We start from the raw sequence: 15,000 nt of genomic DNA, 5'->3' as shown, positions 1-15,000 counted from the left end.
TCTCTCTCTCTCCCTCCACCTCACCCCACCACCACCCCGCCCTCTTCTTCCCCTCCCCTCCCCTCTCCCCAGGTCTCGCCCCCCGCCCCCACCACCACCACCCACCACCCCGCCCTCTTCCCCCACCCCCACTGACACCCCGTCTTAATGCTGGCGTGACGACGTAAGCCACACAATAATTGATTACGTGTTATGGTATTGATCAACTGGCAGACCCACAGGCGGCTTACGAGGGGAGGGGGGTCGTTGGGGGGGGTGTGATCAGGGGGGGGGCAGAGTGATCGGGTGGTGGGGAGTGTTGATCAGTGGTTTTGGGGGAGTGATTTTAGGGTGGGAGGTGATCAGTGTTGGGGAGTGATCATTGGTCTGGGGGAGTAATTTGGGGTTGGGAGGTGATCAGGTAGTGGGGAGTGATCAATGGTGTGGGGAGTGATCAATGGTGTGGGGGGGGGTTGCTTTGAGGGGTTGGAGGTGATCAGTGTTGGGGAGTGGATCAGGGGTATGGGGGAGTAATCAAGAGTGTGGGGGAGTGATCATTCATAGTGTGGGGAGTATCTACTTATGGCGTGGGGAGTGAGAAGGTTGGGGAGTGATTAATTGTGGTGTGGGGAGTAAGAAGGTTAGGGAGTGATTAATTGTGGTGTGGTATAATCAGGGGTGACGAGTGATCATTAGTGGTGTGGGGGAAACATTTAAGAGTGGGGAGTGATCATTAGTGGGGAGCGAATCTCCATACTTACGTTATGTCAGGGGAGGATAAAGCAAAGATGATGATTAAGAAATATGTTGAATGTAAACACGCAATTTATGTTTTTTTCAAGTATGTGTTTATAGATTTTGTAGATGTACTTGTAGGTTTTTATATATATATATATATATATATATATATATATATATATATATATATATATATATATATATATATATATATATACATATATATGTGATAATATCCGTAGCTCAACACATCTTTAGATAAAAACAGGATAGTGGGTTGGTAAATGCATATACGATACAGAAAGTATTATGTACATGATAACTTATCTACCTCAATGTGGATTGGAAAGATCCTTGACAATTCTTTACCATCTACTTACAGTGAGGTCTCAGTGGTGCGCGTGATCTAGTACATGCATAAAACCACAGGGAAATGAGACACGATAAATTCCCAAGCGCACCACCGTCCTGCAACGATTGTTTACCAGTGGCGTCTTAGCTACGTCTCTTCCTTGTATGTCAACTGACTGTCCTACGTCTTCTGTCTCGTTCTTGTATCTCCCCTGACGATGTGATCATTACACGAAAGTGCACTTGGGAATTTGTCGTGTTTCGTTTTTCTGTGGTTTATATATATATATATATATATATATATATATATATATATATATATATATATATATATATATATATATATATATATATATATGCGCCAAGCGAGGTGTGCTAATCCTCCTTGAAGGCTCTGGCTGGGGTGTCTTAGGATGTGTGGATGTAGCTAAGGTGAGGGAGAGGAGAGATAGGTAGTATGTTTGAGGAGAGGAACCTGGATCTTCTGACTTTGAACGAAAAAGATATCAACGGTAAAGGTGAAGAATGGCTTGGGGATGTCTAAGGGGTAAAAGTCATGGGTTGATGTGAGTGCGAGAGCCAAGGAAGGGGCAATACTGCTCCTGAAGTAAGAGATATGGGAGTGTGTGAAAGAGTGTAAGGAACTTAGCCTCCGGCTGATGTGGGGGGAAAAATGAAAGGTTAGTACGGGAGATGGGTGGGTTATAAGTGCTTCTGCACCTGGTCTTGAGAAAAATGAGGAAGAGAATCAAGTGCTTAAGGAGATGAACGAGTGTGTCAGTAGATTTGATGCACAGGACTAGATATTCGTGATGGGTGATTTAAATGCGAAGGTGGGTGATGTGATAGTTGAAGGTATAGCTAGGAGACATGGGGGTATTCAGTGATGTGACTGGAAATGATAAATAGCTTGTTTAGATGTGTGCTGAAAAGCAACCGGTGATTGGGAATACTTCGTTTAAAAAAAATTAAAAAGAGGGATATACGCAAGTATATACGTACTTGAGTAGGAAATATGGCCAGTGGGCATTATTGATTACGTACTGATTGACAAGCGTGCAAAAGAGAGAGACTTTTGAATGTGAACGTCCTGAGAGGAGCAGCTGGTGGGATGTTTGGTTATTCCATGGAGGAGGCGAGGGTGAAGTTTCGTAGAAGTTGTAGGAAAAGAGGAAATGATATGAGTGAGATGAGGGTGGTGAAAATAAAATGAGCTTGGAAAAGAGGCTTGTGTGAAGAGATTTTAGGAGAGATTGCGAGTAGGATGACAAAAGTTGAAAGTGAATGAAGCTAGTGGAGTGAATGAGGAATGAGGGACATTTTGGTGGGCAGTGGTGGTGGTATGTGCAAGAGAAATGTGTGCGAGTAGTAAGAGAGGTTGGTGAATGGCTCCGAGTAAAGGTCGGTCTGCGGAAGGGGTGTGAAATGTCACATGGCTGTTCAATCTGTTTATGGATGGGGTGGTGAGGGGAGTAAATGCGAGGGTTTTAGGGAAAGGGGTAGCTTTGCAGTCTGGCAGAGTTGTTGGTGCTTGCGAGGTGAGTCTATTATTGTTTGCAGATGACACGGTACTGGTGCCAGATTCAAAGAGAAATTGCAAAATTTGGTGTCTGAGTTTGGGAGTGTGCGAAAGGATAACGTTGAGAGTAAGGTGAATATATCCTAGGATATTAGATTCAGCGCTAGAAAGAGACACAGGTTTGTTGGAGCGTAAGTTTGATTGGAAAAAATTTGGGGATAGGGAGTGTTTTAGATACCTAGGAGTGGCCGTGGCAGCAAATGGAACTGTGGAAGCGGAGGTGAATCACAGGTTGGGTGAGGGGGCGAAGGTCTTGGGAGCGATGAAGAATGTGTGGAAAGAGAGGTCACTGTGTGGGAGGGCAGAGATGGGTATGTTTGATGGTATAGTGGTCTCAACGGTGTTGTGTGGATGCGAGGCTTAGGCTACATATGACAATGCACTTAACAGGGCAAGCAATTATAGGGTAAGAGAGAAGTGTGGTAGCAATGAGAGTATTGGTAAGAGAGCTGACGAGGATGTGATGAAATGGTTTGGTCACATGGAGAGAATGAGTGAGGAAAGATTGACAAAGAGGATATATGTGTCAGAGGTGCAGGGAAGAAGGAGAAACGGGAGACCAAATTGGAGGTGGAAGGATGGAGTTAAAAAAGGTTTTGAGTGGTCGGGGCCTAAAAGTATGGGAAGGTGTCAGACGTGCAAGGGAAAAAGTGAATTGGAACGATGTGGTGCACGGGGGGCGACGTTACGGCCGGGGTAAACAACGGAAAGTTCTGTGGGGCCTGGTTGTGGATAGGGAGCTGTGGTGTTTGGTGCATTACACATGGCAGCTAGAGAATGAGTTCCTGGAGCTACCTCGTTTTGAATATGTGATTCTCAAAAACGTTTTTGACAATCACATGTTTACCAAATGGCGTCCTAGCTTCATCTCTTCGATGTATATCCACTGACTGTTATATTTCTCTCTTGTGTCTCCCCTGATGATGTGATTATTACACGAAAATGCACTTGGGAACTTTTCGTATTTCATTTTCCCCGTGGACTCATAGGAATATATATATATGTGTGTGTGTGTGTGTGTGTGTGTGTGTGTAATTGGTTTTAACGCCTCATCAAAGATTTAAGCCTTTTTTTTATTTACCAATTTGATCCACACCTATTTTTTCATCCATTCCTCTTCCTATGTTGACACTTATATGGCGCTGTGTTAATGTTTGTTTTGATGAAAGATGGCGAGAGCAAAGTCAACATAAACCTTTCATTTAAGACTGCTCATACATTGAATATATATATATATATATATATATATATATATATATATATATATATATATATATATATATATATATCTATTTGTCTCCATATCTACCTATTTATCTGTCTATCAGTCTTTGTATATATCTCCCTATCCAATACAAAGGGATAGACAGAGAGATAGATTGGCTGGTTTTAGGTTCAAAGGCAGACAGGTAGGGTAGATAAGGATAGATAAACACATGATCACACACGGGACGAAGAACGTACACCCTGTCAGATAAATTATCCATGGAAACGATTTAGGAGTAATTGCTGTGTGTGTGTGTGTGTGTGTGTGTGTGTGTGTGTGTGTGTGTGTGTGTATGTGTGTGTGTGTGTGTGTGTGTGTGTGTGAGGGAGGGAGACAGACCCCGCTCCATATCGACCACACACCTAACTGCGGCCAATTACTTACAAGGGCCAGATGGCTACCAGCAGCAGGTGCCCGCTCACAGGACCTGAGAGAGGGGAGTGAGGGAGAGAGAGGGAGAGAGAGAGAGAAAGGGGGGAGGGGGGTGCGCATGGAGACCAGATAGACGCCAGGAGGTTATGAGCTGGAGGTCGATGAAGGTGATGATGGTCTCCTTCGTTCATCATCATCTTCATGTGTGGTACGAGCGGGATTGGAAAGGAGGAGACGCCTCGCCATCCACCTCTCCCTCCGGCTCAACAGTTGGCGGGAGGAGAACAATTATAAGAATCAGAGATGGAGCGCCATGTGCTACGGAGGGTGTCTACTGCTACGGAGGTTTTATGGGAATGTTGTGAACGGAAGGGGGGGAAAAAGCTCCCAAAGGTGGTTCAAATCTAAAACAAAAATAGAAAAAAAAAGTTTTTAAACTAATTTTAAGATATTTTTTTTTTCATCATTCCCTCTTGACGCAGGACTATTTAATGATAACAGACATCATCTAGAAATGTATTGATCTACTCTTGATTTGGAGGTATTGATAATCTCTCTCATTTACAACCTGTGGTTGTACTTTATTCCACTGGGATACAACCTGACGACTGAAAAATGTCTTTTATGAAATGTTGTTAACACATCTTCTTCCCATTTTTTTTTATTTCACTTTTATATTTTGATTTCGCATTGTTATTTCTGGTCTCTGAACACTTCATCAGAACCTAACCTAATGTATTTATTTATTTTTTTTATTTTTTTTTTTTTTCCAAAAGAAGGAGCAGAGAAGGGGACCAGGTGAGGATATTCCCTCAAAGGTCCAGTCCTCTGTTCTTAGTGCTACCTCACTAACGCGGGAAATGGCGAATAGTTTAAAAGAAAAGAAAGATTATATATATATATATATATATATATATATATATATATATATATATATATATATATATATATATTATTATTATACTTTGTCGCTGTCTCCCGCGTTTGCGAGGTAGCTATATATATATATATATATATATATATATATATATATATATATATATATATATATATATATAATGAACAAATGATATATGAGATTCGTTAAACATGCCTTTCAATTTCAAACCCTTGTTTATGTGCCTGATTATCACTCTATTGATCCACTGGAGCGACCAGTTTTTAGCAGAACCGAGCGAGGGTAGTAACAGGAGGGTAGTTCAAATGTGTGTGTGTGTGTGTGTGTGTGTGTGTGTGTGTAATTATACCTTCTCCTCGTTTGAAAAATTTAGATGTTGCATTAGCAGTCCCTCTCAGTATTTTCTGGGGCACTTTCGCTCTCCGTAGCAAGTTGTTGTTAAGAGAAAGAGGATTTAAGAGACTGGAAAAGTTTTTATTAATCTGCTTCTGTTATATTCTTTTTTTTTCTACACTTTATTTCTTGTATTATAAGTGGTTTTCCTACTGGTGTTTGATTTGATCCCGTAATTCTAAGATAGTGTTATCCCTGTGCGTAATTAACGACCCTTCCCTGTAGTTTGTATCGTTCAATATTCGGGGGAAAGGAGAGATATTCCACCCCTGAATATTGAAGGACTTCGTATAGCCTAATACTTTGCATGAGTAGTTTACCAAATATTCGGGGGGAAAAGAGAGATATTCCACCCCAACACCAGTTGACGTATTTGGATATCTTTTCACCCCTGAATATTGAAGTATTTCATATAGCCGAATACTTTGCATGAGTAGTTTTCCAAATATCTGTCCCTCGTACTACGCCTTGTGTTACCAAGTGTATTTGGGGAATTTTCAGTAGTGAACCCCTATCTCAAATATTAATCTAGTGAGGAAGCCAATATCATTTCTTATCATTAGCTGATAAGAACGGGTGATGGGGCTCCATGGAGAGTACGGTAGTGAAGCCGAGACGACCAGGTGTTGGATGGGTCATTATCAAATGTTCACGACCTTATTAAAGTCCCTCACTCTCTCTCTCAGACGAAGAGTTTATATATAAGGTCGAATCAAACACGATTCGCGAACGATATAGACGATTCACGAATATCATAAGGTCAATACACGATTCACGAATGATTCATAAGGTCGAAATAAACACGATTCACGAATCACGGGTATTAGGTCGATGCACGATTCACGAATAAGACCCCCTCATCTCCTGTTCGTGTGGTAATTTACGAACGCACTTCCGTTATTAATTATGGCGCCAGTTCATTAAGTGATGAGCCGTTGATATCTTATGATTATTTCCGATCTTGTTTATTATAGGTTTTGATTAATTACCCTCCAACCCCCTTGGAAGTTTTAATATTCACATTGAGAGAAATTCAGTTTTTTCATTCCTTTTCTTCAAAGTCTCGTGTGTGTGTGTGCGTGTGTGTGTGTGTGTGTGTGTGTGTATGTGTTGTGTGTGTGTGTGTGTTGTGTGTGTGTGTGTTGTGTGTGTGTGTGTGTGTGTGTGTGTGTGTGTGTGTTCCCTGTAGCTCGGCATTGATGTAATCATTAACTTCTGTAGGTATCAGACGAGAAACACACTCCCGTGTCTCACCACCACCCACCACCACCGCTCCTTTCCATCTTTATCTAACAGACAAGACTCTCTCTCTCTCTCTCTCTCTCTCTCTCTCTCTCTCTCTCTCTCTCTCTCTCTCTCTCTCTCAGACACACACACACACAGAGTAAATCATGGGTGTTCATGAGGGCGCACTTTGCATTCTCCTATCGTACGTAATCTCAGCGGGACAGATACACACAAGAGAGGTTTGCTGGACGTGTGAGATTTCTCACATGAATGTAAATGTTAGATTAGCGAGATGTAAGGTCGACGCTCAAGGCGGCGGAGGGGGATTGTAATCCTGTGTTGACCAGAGACGTGGAAGAACATGGTGTGGTAAGCTTGATAAATATGTGATAAACACACACACACACATACACAGTTACATATATATATATATATATATATATATATATATATATATATAACGGGGAAAATGAAACACGATAAGTTCCCAAGTGTACTTTCGTGTAATAATCACATCATCAGGGGAGACACAAGAAAGAAATATGAGTCAGTTGATATACATCGAAGAGACGAAGCTAGGACTTGGGAACGATAAGTTCCCAAGTGCACTTTCGTGTAATAATCACATCATCAAGGGAGATAAATGAAACAGATTGATAGCCAATTAGATCCACACATATACTAATTGATATGCATTTCTTTTTTTTACTTTATTTCTCCAAGATGATTCAACTCCACTAATCAATTTGTCTTCTTTCTTTTCCAGGACCAGTGTACAGCCAGCTACATAATCATCAGGTACGTGTCATCATCCTCCTGGAAATGTCTACACACATGCACCTTCTCTCTCTCTCTCTCTCTCTCTCTCTCTCTCTCTCTCTCTCTCTCTCTCTCTCTCTCTCTCTCACACACACACACACGCTTGCTCTCATCTCTCGTCCTGTACTTACCACAGGTGCATGGCAGGTAAGTAGGTACATGTAACTACTTGTTAAGTACTTATGTCATGTGGTCGATTGTTAACGAGTGGTCCAGGTGTGTTTACATGGTTCATGATTATAGTAGGTGTGATAGGTATGTCTCCCGACTATATATATTAAATATATATATATATATATATATATATATATATATATATATATATATATATATATATATATATATATATATGATTACCTATGAGCGATAGACATGGCGAGAGTCCACCCATGGCCCGTGTATAGCAACAGACCATACCCAACAGACCATGCCCAACATACCATACATACCCAACAGACCATACACAACAGGCCAGAGCCAACAGGCCAGACATACCCAACAGACCATACCCAGCAGACCATACCTAACAGACCATACCCAACACACCATACATACCCAACACACCATACATACCCAACACACCATACATACCCAACACACCATACATACCCAACAGACCATACACAACAGACCATACATATCCAACACACCATACATACCCAACAGACCATACCCAACAGACCATACCTAACAGGCCATACACCTACCCACCACCAGGCGCATCATCATAATGCACGCAGACCACCCACCCCCCCATCCTGGGGCTGACCTGTGCATTCTAAATTGATCCTTCACGGCCAGTGTGTCCCCCCCCCCGGGGGGGGGGGGGGGTCTGCGTACTTATTCACACTTGTGTAAACACACATATTGTTGAATAGGCGGCGCCTGCGCACGGCGCCCATGCGTTGCAAGGTCGGGATGGCCTTGCCACAGTGTGCGCTCTTAGAGGCCAAGTTTATGTAGTGGTGAAATGCGTGATTAGACCATACACACGCGCGCGAGCGCTTGGTATTGTATTGGCCGCAGTGGGGAGTGGGGTTGTTGTTGTTGTTGTTGTTGTTGTTGTTGGTTGGTGATTGTGGTGGTGATTGTGGTGGTGATTGTGGTGGCCGTGTTATGTTTTATGTTTGTGATGGTGGTGGTGGTGGAGATGGGGGGGGAGTGGTGGAGGGGGTTATTTAGATGTATAGGGTATATTTTGTTTTGTTTTTGTTTCTTTTTTTGTTTTGATTCTTTGATGCTTAGTCATTTCTTGGTCTCTCTCTCTCTCTCTCTCTCTCTCTCTCTCTCTCTCTCTCTCTCTCTCTCTCTCTCTCTCTCTCTCTCTATCTATCTATCTATCTATCTATCTATCTATCTCCGGGCATTCGTAGCTAGGTGGGTAGGTAGGTATGTAGGGGTGGGGTAGATGGCCAGGTAAAGTAGATCGGTCGGTAGATAAGGCACACCTCACAATTCCCTCCTTCCCTCACAGTAGACCCCTCACAGTAGATCCCCTCACACTACACCCCTCACAGTAGACCCCCCTCACACTACACCCCTCACAGTAGATCCCTTCACAGTAGACCCCCCTCACACTACACCCCCTCACACTACACCCCATCACACTACACCCCCTCACAGTAGACCCCCTCACAGTACACCCCTCACACTACACCCCCTCACAGTAGACCCCCTCACAGTACACCCCTCACAGTAGACTCCCTCACAGTAGACCCCCCTCACAGTAGACCCCCTCACAGTAGACCCCCCTCACAGTAGACCCCCTCACAGTAGACCCCCCTCACACTACACCCCCTCACAGTAGACCCCTCACAGTAGACCCCCTCACAGTACACCCCTCACAGTAGACCCCTCACAGTAGACCCCCCCCCTCACAGTAGACCCTCCCCCTCACAGCACATCGTCATCAGAATATTATGATTTTGAGGAACGCGTATGTTTACGCCAGGGGACCGTGCGACACAAGACCAGACCCTGAATATGGCTTAAGGTGTGAGAAAATGATATGATATTCTGTCCACACCTCCCCTCTCTCTCTCTCTCTCTCTCTCTCTCTCTCTCTCTCTCTCTCTCTCTCTCTCTCTCTGAACAGCAAATAGATGAATAGATACAGTAATAGATAAATCATTGTAATTTCCCCGGCGTATATAACTATTATCCACAAGATGGTTTGTAGACAAAGGAGTCACATACAGAGATAGTTGGTTAGATACACAGACCACACAGACCCCCCATGGTCCAAGCGAGGTGGTCTCTCTCCTTATTAACATATATTAACATATATTAACATATATCACTTCAGTGTTGTAGCGGAGTTCTGATTTGGAGCTTATAGAACGGTGAAGACGTTCATAGACTGGTGAATATAATATATTTTTTGAAAAGACCAACCAGCGCCCCCCCTCCCCCCCCTTCCCTATGACCGGCTGGTTAATTATGTATTTGGTTGATTGTATTTGGGATTAGGACCTAATTACCTAACTGCCAGGCTTAAACCATCATCATCTCGTTGCAAAGGCCGATTTGATTATATTTTAGCACCTTCGTCAGTTGTTTAAGGTAATTGTATACACACACACACACACACACACACACACACACACACACACACACACTCCGTGTTTATGTAAACATTGGCCCCCTGCTCGTGTGAATATATATCATTTAGTTTTAGGATATCAACACTATTACTATTGCTATTATTATCATAATGATTTTTCATGATGATATGAATAATGTTATTATTTTATTATTATTATTATTATTATTATTATTATTATTGTTATTATTATTGTTATTATTATTATTATCATTGTTGTTGTTATTATTATTATTATTATTATTATTATTATTATTATTATTATTGCTATCATTATGATGAAGATGATATTGATGATGATGGTGGTATGAATGCTATTATTTTTGTTATTATTATCATTATCATTATCATTTTTATTATTATTATTATTATTATTATTATTATTATTATTATTATTATTATTATTATCACTCGAAGGAACGCTAGATAGAGGGAGAGGAGTAAGGAAGGAAGGAGAGAGAGGGAGGGAGGGAGTACTGCTCCAGGAGAGGGAAGCCTGTAGGAATGATGGAGTGTTGGGACAAGTCCCCCTCCCTCAACCTCCAGGAACCATACCGCCAAAGGACACAACAAGAGAGGGAGGGCTCAGTCCCACGACCATCCAGACAACTTTTTTTTTTTTTCGAATCAAGTTCCATCAGACACAACTTTGACGAAATGATGATAAAATCACTGGCGTCCATACCCAAGACGCTTCATGTGTGTGTATATATATATATATATATATATATATATATATATATATATATATATATATATATATATATTGAGATTTATTTACCTAAATTTGCATACGTGTATAGGGAGTGTGTCTGGGGAACATGCATCTCATTCCATCTTCGGAAGGTTATCTTGGAAGGGCGTGGGGGGGAGGCCAAAATATCTGAGATATACTGAAAGCTGTTAGTCAAGGAACATCCCACGCCATTGTAGACTACAGGCTATAAACATTATATATATATATATATATATATATATATATATATATATATATATATATATATTATATATTGGCCCGATATATTGTTTGGTCACATGGAGAGAATGAGTGAGGAAAGGTTGACAAAGAGGATATATGTGTCGGAGGTGGAGGAAATGAGAGTGTGGGAGACCAAATTGGAGGTGGAAAGATGGAGTGAAAAAGATTTTGAGTGATTGGGGCCTGAACATGCAGGAGGGTGAAAGGCGAGCAAGGAATAGAGTGAATTGGAACGATGTGGTATACTGGGGTCGACGTGCTGTCAATGGATTGAACCAGGGCATGTGAAGTGTCTGGGGTAAACCATGGAAAGTTTTGTGGAGCCTGGATGTGGAAAGGGATCTGTGGTTTCGTTGCATTGCACATGGCAGGTAGAGACTGAGTGTGAACGAATGTGGCCTTTGTTGTCTTTTCCTAGCGCTACCTCGCTCGCGTGCGGGGGGTAGGGGGTTGTCATTTCATGTGTGGCGGGGTGGCGACTGGAAAGGATGAAGGTAGCAAGTATGAATATGTTCCTGTTTATATACGTATATGTCTTTGTACGTATATGTATGTATGTATACGTTTTCATTGAACTGTTTTCATTGAACTGATAAAATTGTGTCTAAAAGACTGTGTATTTCAATTCAGTGGAGAATATTATTCCCAAATATTTGGTATGGCAATGGGTAACCCTCTTTCATGTGTACTAAGTAATCTTTATATGGAATTCTTTGAAACAAAATTACTAAAGGATATCTTTCCTTCTAATGCAATTTCGTTTAGGTATGTAGCTGGTGTTCTTTGTGTTTGGCCAACAAATGAAAATTTCCAAACATTTCTCTCCTTACTTAACAATTTAATACCACCCATCAAATTCACTGTAGAAAGTGAAAATAATGGTATGTTACCATTTTTAGATTGCATGATCCATAGACAAGGAAACAAGTTTAAGTTTAGCATATACAGGAAACCCACCAATGTATGCTCATATATCCATTATTACTCATCTCAACAAGACAGAGTTGAATTATCATCATTTCAATCTATGTTCCTTAGGGCATTACGTATTTGCAGTCCAGAGTTTATTGATGGTGAGTTTGAGAAGATATATTTTATTAAATCTAAATTAAAGTATCCTACATCTTTCATTGATAAATCCCTTAAGTTAGCAAAGAAATCATTTTACAGAGTTGAACCCAAACCTCCCACTGACAAAAAGAATCTTTTAGTTCTCCTTTTTAATGATAATTTGACTTTACTTCCCATGTTGCTCAAATCCTTTAATGTAAATGTTGCCTTTAGCAACAATAATACTATAAAGAATATCTTAATCAGGAATTCACCAGAAAATTCTCGTGGATGCATCTATAAAGTGCCTTGTGGAAATTGTGATAAATTTCATGTTGGTCAGACTGGTAAGGATCTTTCTGTTAGACTTAAGCAACATAGATATAGTATAAGAACGGGACAAGAATCAAATGCCTTGTTTAATCACGTTAAAAACTATGATCATTGTACTGACTGGAGTTATGCCATCTCACTTTTTAACTCAAACTCCAGTATCACTCCAGGTCTATACAAATTGGATGGCTTTATTGTTGGTAATATTTGTAAACGATTCCCATTTTTGTTCACATAATATGTTTATGATAAGCTTGTTGTCTGTCTTGGACAATCACGTGTTTAACAAAAGGCGTCCTAGCTAAGTCTCTTCGTTGTATATCAGCTGAATTATATTTCTTTCATGTATCTCCCCTAATGATGTGATTATTACACGAAAAAGCACTTGGAAACTTATCGTGTTTCATTTTTCCCGTAGACTCATAGGAATATACTTGATCACGCGCAAAATTGTGATCCTTCCCAATATATATATATATATATATATATATATATATATATATATATATATATATATATATATATATCGAACCCGGGGAGAGATGTGTGGCAGCATTGGAAGCAGTGCGTCACATGACCAACCCCGCCTCGTGCTCACACTGCTCGCCCGCCTCCTTCCTCTGTGCCTTCCAGCAACAAGCAGGCAAGCAAGCAGACAAGCAAGCAAGCAAGCAGGCAGATAGGCTAGCAAGCAGACAAGCAAGCAAGCAGGCAGGCAAGCAAGCAGGTAGGCAAGCAAGCATATATGCTAGCAAGCAAGCAAGCAGGCAAGCAAGCAGGTAGGCTAGCAAACAAGCAGGCAAGCAGGCAAGCAAGCAGGTAGGCTAGCAAACAAGCAGGCAAGCAGGCAAGCAAGCAGGTAGGCTAGCAAGCAGGCAAGCAAGATAGGTTAACAAGCAGATATGAGTTTTAATTGAAAAGCAATCTGCTACAATATTAAGCAGTGTTATAAGTGTGCTATATTGTCTTTGTTGTTGTTGTTATTATTATTATTATTATGTTGTTGTTGTTGTTTTGTCATTATTATTATTGTTATTATTACTATTGATATAATAATTATTATTATTGTTATTATTATTATTATTATTATTATTATTATTATTATTATTATTATTGTTGTTGTTGTTGTTGTTGTTATTATTATTATGTTGTTGTTGTTTTGTCATTATTATTATTGTTATTATTACTATTGATATGATAATTATCATTATTGTTATTATTATTATTATTATTATTATTATTATTATTATTATTATTATTGTTGTTGTTGTTGTTGTTGTTGCTGTTTTGTTATTATTAGTATTTTTATTATTACTATTATTATTATAATGATTATTATTATTATTTTTATTATTACTATTATTATTATAATGATTATTATTATTGTTGTTATTATTATTATTATTATTATTATTATTATTATTGTTATTATTATCATTATTATTATTATTATTATTATTATTATTATTATTATTATAATTATTATTATAACCCAAAGACCTTTTCTCTGAGAGTCCAGCAACTACAAGTCTGCGCTGCAATGCACAGCAGGACAAGGTGGACTCCTTTGAAGTGAAAATGATTTTTTTTTTTCTATTCTCTTTGCGATGTTACAACCTCGCTGAAGGTAACGGTTTACTCTCGACGTCACCACAGGTAGGTGGAGTCCGGTAACACCCTGTATATCACACGTCACACCCGTTTTCCGTTGTAGACATGTATATATATATCTAAGACACGCTAGCTGGAGGCGAATATTCATAACTGATATTCAGAAACGATGATCGGGAACGATATTCAGTAACGCTATTCAGAGCCGGTATTCATAAACGATATTCAGAACCGATGATCAGAAAGGATATTCAAAAACGATATTAAAAACGATATTCAGAAACGGTGTTAAAAACGATGTCCAGAAACGATATTCAGAGCCGATATTCATTTACGATATTCAGAACCGATAATCAGAAAGGATATTCAGAATCGACATTAAAATACCATGTTCAGAGCCGATATTCGGAGCCGATATTCATTTTACGATATTCAGAGCCGATATTCATTTTACGATATTCAGAGCCGATAATCTGAGACGATATTCAGGAACGTGTTACCTGCGTCGCTCAGGTTAGCCTTTCCTGCCACCGGCCGACGAGAGGGGGAGGGGGAAGGAGGGGGGAGGGGGAAGGAGGAGGGAGGGGGAAGGAGGAGGGGGGAGGGGGAAGGAGGAGGGAGGGAGGGGGAGGGAGGGGGGAGGGGAGGGGGTGGCATTCATTGGCCCTTCCCCCTCCCAGCCAATCCTCAAGCGTTACCTCTCATAGTTTATTCATGATTATTGCTCACTTCCCTCCCTCACCACACTGCTCCACACACCCACCACCCACCACACCCATCCCCACCACACCCAACTCCTCCT

General features: G+C 40.6%; 1 long non-coding RNA gene across 1 annotated transcript in view; it reads left to right on the top strand.

Moving 5' to 3' along the window:
- LOC139753125 (uncharacterized) overlaps positions 1 to 7,631 on the top strand; it is a 594,867-nt gene extending 587,236 nt beyond the window's left edge. The window contains exon 5 of the long non-coding RNA XR_011713651.1: positions 7,571 to 7,631. This is a non-coding gene — a long non-coding RNA (uncharacterized lncRNA). The remainder of the gene's footprint in view (positions 1 to 7,570) is intronic.
- Positions 7,632 to 15,000: the final 7,369 nt, after the last annotated feature.

The sequence above is a fragment of the Panulirus ornatus genome, chromosome 2 (assembly GCF_036320965.1).
Source record: "Panulirus ornatus isolate Po-2019 chromosome 2, ASM3632096v1, whole genome shotgun sequence".
Taxonomy (NCBI): Eukaryota; Metazoa; Arthropoda; class Malacostraca; order Decapoda; family Palinuridae; genus Panulirus; species Panulirus ornatus.
Note: the sequence above shows the minus strand (reverse complement) of the source record. Positions and strands in the feature narration are given on the sequence as shown.